Below are 5,601 nucleotides of genomic sequence, written 5' to 3'. Positions count from 1 at the left end.
AGGAAGACGTACTTATTAAAGGCAGAGTAATGGTTCAAGTCGACTTCCTTACCAGGTACTTATTTATTTTTATTGTTATTTTGAATAACTAATAAAATGAAATACGGGATACTTAGCTTCTTGGTTAACATGTATACTGGTCTCCACCCACCACCCTGGGTGTGAATCAGCTACATGATCATCGGGTAAGATTAATATTGAAAAATGTTATTTTTATTACTAAAATAAATTTTTGAATATACTTACCCGATGATCATGATTTAAATGACCCGCCCTTCCTCCCCATAGAGAACCAGTGGACCGAGGAGAAAATTGAGGTCTTGTTGACAAGAAGTACTGGAGTACCTGACCACAGATGGCGCTGGTGAGTACACCCCCACCTGTATAAGCGATCGCTGGCGTATCCCAACCGTAGATTTCTGTCGGGCAACGGAGTTGACAGCTACATGATCATCGGGTAAGTATATTCAAAAATTTATTTTAGTAATAAAAATAACATATTACCAGGACTGACGACTAACTCCATCTATTAAAATCTTGGAGGAAAAATAACATAGTATTAATACTCCTAGATTACAATTTACCAAAATTGCAACTCAAGAAATTACAAAAAATAATAAACAGAGGAGCAAGACTGATAAAAGGTGCCCCACCCTGAGAAAGGTTCACTCTTATACTAAATAATTTACACTGGCTGCCTATTAAAGCAAGAATTTAGTGTAAAATATGTACAATAACCCATCCAGTTAGAATTGGATGACCAAAATATCTAAGAGAATAGCTACATATTGTGCAGCCAACAAATGGTGTTGACACGAGAATAGTTAAGGATGGTTTCAAATTATTGGAACCTAGATATACAGTATGTCTACTATAGGCTCAACTTGCTCAAGAGCCTTTACATATGTGATCCTGAAATTATACATTAAGCTCCCACTAGACATTCGAAACACTGAAGATATTAAGGCTTTCAAGAGGAAACTGAAGACTCTTATTCTCTAAATGCTTCAATAGTGTGGATTTGACAATAAACGAGCAATATGTGGTGTGAAATGTTGGATGCTTTCGAACGAACATGATAAAATGGCTGTGGTCTTGTAGAGAGTATGGTTCACGTGCTGTATAGGACCAGAAAAGCAACCCTTAAATTAAGTAAGTAAAGAGAGAAGAAAAGGGTCTCATAAATAATTTTAGGTGAATAATATAAATAACCTTGGCTAAGCTATGACTAAACTGGCCCAACCATGCCTAGGCTAGGCTACATAATTCACAAAAGCACAAACCTTGAAGAAAGTCTAACATTTCCCATGTGGAAGAAAGGGCAAAATGGATTGGGGGTCAAATATTGAGTCAACCTAGCTAATGGCTGTCATACCTGACAGTGTTCTTGCTAGCAAACCAAAGGCAAAGGCAAGCCTGTATTAAACTCACTCTAATGCTCAAAATAAAGCAGATCCTAATGCATATCACTTTATTGTAGATATGAGGTAAATTCTATCATAATCTTTCTAAACACTCTGGAGCAAGAAGACATGCTATTAGATTGCCTAACAAATGAAAACTGGCTTCAAAAAGTAAACAAATGCCCAGGTTATGAGGCTGTCTTCCCAGTGAATAGTAGTGCTTTCCAGAGGGTGATGAGACATTGCTAGCAGATGACTAAATTAGAATATTGAGGAGCTGTGATGGGTTACTACTACTACTACTACTACTACTACTACTACTACTATCATCATCATCATCATCATCATCATCATCATCATCATCATTATCATTATTATTATTATTATTAAGGGTAGGACATTCACCAGCCCAATGAGTCAAACTTGACCCTACAAACCCAGCCAAAATAAATTCAGGAAAGCTTAATTATATCCTCATCATCTCCTCATATGCCTATTGACACAAAGGACCTCGGTTAGATTTCATCAGCCGTCTCTATCTTGAGCTTTTAAATCAATACCTCTCCATTCATCATCTACTTCACACTTCATAGTCCTCAGCCATGGAGGTCTGGGTCTTCCAACTCTTCTAATACCTTGTGTAGCCTAATTAAATGTTTAATGAACTAGTCTCCCTTGGTGAGTGCAAAGAGCATGACCAAACCATCTCCATCTACCCCTCACCAAGATCTCATCCACATATGGCACTCGAGTAATATCTCTAATTTTCATGACAACTGACATAAGTGTGATGCCTCTGTAATCATTGCAATCGGTCAGATCTCCTTTTTTTGCCATTTTCACCAACACCCTTAGCTCTCATTCATCAGGTTTTGCCTCTTCACGCCACATTCTAAAAATTAATCTTGTAAGTATTCTGGGAGTCACTTCATTTTTGCCTAATATCATCTCTTCAGTTTTTAAGGATAGCTTCGACTTCAAACACACTGAATTCATTCATGGGCACATCAAGGTCTTCATCAGCTTCAGGTATAAAAATCAAATTATTCCCTTCATATCTCCTATTCATGACCTCAGCAAAGTGTTCCACCCAACATTGCATTTCTTCATCTTCTGTTGTTATAACAGATCCCTCTCTCTTTTTAATGGGTATATGCTTCTTTTTTGCCCCAGTAGAGATTTCATTATTAATTCTAAGAGCAATTCTTACACCATAGCCACTCCAAGAATTCATAGCTTTGTCAGCCTTGTCTGCTTACCTGTCTAAATATTCTCTCCAGTCATTTCTGGATTTTCTTTTGACCCAACAATACTAGAATACTTAGCATGCTCTATCTTGTAATTTTCATTACTTTCTCGAAAGCTTTTCACAATCAATTTCTGTCTTTGTCTCCCTTTTATAGTATCACAATAATCATTTGATATCCATGGCTCTCTCCTTGTACCTGCATGTCCCAAAACTTCACTACCAACTGACTGCTATATGGTCTTGATATCACACCATTCTTCATTAATTATCTGCTCTTCGTCTATCAAAGTCTCTAAGACTGCATAACGATTCCTACATTCAATTGCAAATGTTTTTCTGTGCTCATCTTGTAGAAGCTTAGTTGTAACAAACCTAAGCATTCTATCTACATTTCTGTTGGGTGCCTTTAGTTTTAATTACAGTGTGGCAATGAGGAGCTGATGATCACTACCATATACGCACCTCTTTCTTTATTAATGGCTATGTGATCTATTTTATTTTTGTAATTGCTTAGTGGTGAAGTCCATGTATATTTGTTCATGTTCATGTACCTCCAATAACAAGATTGTTTGTTGAACAAAAACTTTTAAATTGTGCTCCATTTCATTTGCATCTTTGCCAAGACCCTCAACACCCATTACGTTCTCTACACCTTTGTTATTCCTTCCAAATTCAGCATTGAGGTCACCAATCACAATTTTTGTCTTTCTCTCTGGGATCTCATCTATTACATATTGAGTTCTTCATGGTATTCATCTTTCCTTTTGTTGGTGCATAGCAAATTATAATGCTCATATTCCACTGCTTTGATTTAAACTTTGCAGCTCTCCACTCAGTTAATGCCTTTTCTGCTCTTGGTGCCATCAATATTCCTACTCCTCCTTTTTCAACTCCATCAGTTCTTCCTGAATATATGTACAGTATATATTGCCTTGGCCTAAGATCTACTTTTATCCCCTTACATGTTTCACTTAGGGCCATAATATCCAAACTATATTTCATAAATTCCTTCTCCACTTGTAACTTCCCAATCTGATTCATGGTTTTAATATTCCAATAACCATTTTCAATTTTTTCTTATCATTTATAAACCGGAAGATTCTTAGCACTCCGCTACACCTGGGACTGGGGGCCATTCTGTCATTTTCTCTTTCCATAGAGTGACTAAATCTATAGAGGATTCATTGGCTAGATTCATCAAAGGATAGCCAATTCTTTGTGATGTGCAGTGCCTATCTAACTAAGGCAAGTACCTTGCCGGTCCATACTAATTCCAGTAAGACCATCCACCAGGCATCGAGAGTAAAAGCCGAAGAGACAGCTTGTCTATTGCCTTAAACTCGATCCATCACCCTGCTACCAGCGTCTTCTTCGAGATTTAGTGGAGCATTTCCTTCACACCCAAAGTTCTTATTACTCCACCAGGTTGCTCGGCTACTTGTATAACCATTGGCAAACACGGATTGCTAAGATTTACCTCCTATATACTGTATATTAAATCTGATTAATAAAAAAATAAATTAGAGATAAGAATCTATGATAGGTAATAATTCAAATTCCATCTATTCATCTATGCTTCTTAAAAACATTGAAATCTCTCTTTTTTTTTTTTAAACTGCATTCAGAAAAAAATTGCAAAAGAAGAAGACAACCCTAATCCCAGAGCCCAAGAAATTTACAGCAAAGACCTTGGCAGAAGGTTTTGCCCTACTAGAGGGAGCAATGGCTATGTTGGTTGAAGATGATCCCAGCATGGAAAGGTTTGTAAAGGTGTCCAAGGAGGATCATGGATGCTGAGAGGTGTTACAAGGTCTTGGATGAGAAAAGGACACAATCCTACCAGAAAAAAAAAATTTGTACAGTATGTTACTTAAAAAGGTAGAAGGGCCTGGATTAAACCTCAAAACCCTCTACCTCTGCAACTCTTCCAACACCACCTTCAGTTTCTCCAACGCCTTTTCCAGTATCTCATCTTGACTTTCCAGCTCCTTTTCCGGCATCTTCCACTTCTGCCCAATAAGCCAGTCTCTCCACCACTTGCAATATCCCTTCCAGTGTGGCAGCCAACTACAGGAATAAAGGTAAGAAATTTTTATACTGTATGTATTACTTATCATCTACTAGCACTGTATTAGTGTAAGTAAACTATTGTATAGGGTACAGATATTTGTATGTAAGGGTTGAGTTTTTTATGAATGGAAAGGGATTGTTTTCTCTTTTTTTTTCAATATATTATACATTCCAGTATGAAGTATGTATGTACTGTATATTTCTATGTGAGCATACAGTATATTACGTACATAAATCTGACTTACAATGCAAATCACTTTATGCCGCATTCTAAGAACGGATCTCGTTCATAACTTAAAGACCTCCAGTATTTAAAAGGTTGAGTTTTGAAACTTTCAAAAAATTTTCTATTAAAAATCTAACACCTAAAACACTTTTCCTGTTGGAGGTGACTTTAGCTAAGTGCATTAGAGAACAACAGGCACTATCTTCTAAGGTAGGCTTTGGAGAACATATAATAAGATTATAACTCTTTTGCCTACTTTCAGAGATATAAATTATTTCAAGACTATGAATTTACCATAAGTCTTTTGAGTTTCCTCTTTGCAAAAGGTTGTGACCATTTCATCAGAAGATAAATTCTCTATCTGATAACAGCCACTCAGTATTATTTTGACAAAACTATAAACATTAGAAGTAATGTTCCCAATTTGTTTTGTGGGATTAGAATTCCACATTGTCGAGTGCACTACGTCTCTTAATTTTTGCAGATTTTTTTTTTTTTTTTACGAGTTCTTGTGGCAGCAAGGGCGTACCAAGTCGGTAATTGATAAACATTATCTTGAAGAATCCTGATTTGCTTATCAAGATTCCTGGCCTTTGGGTCCTATATAGGCACCTGGCAATGAGGGCTAATGACTTTTGGGATTAGTTCATGTC

This window comes from Palaemon carinicauda, chromosome 11 (genome assembly GCF_036898095.1).
Source record: "Palaemon carinicauda isolate YSFRI2023 chromosome 11, ASM3689809v2, whole genome shotgun sequence".
In the NCBI taxonomy this organism is placed as follows: Eukaryota; Metazoa; Arthropoda; class Malacostraca; order Decapoda; family Palaemonidae; genus Palaemon; species Palaemon carinicauda.
The sequence above is the reverse complement of the archived record's forward strand: the minus strand, read 5'-3'. Positions refer to the sequence as shown.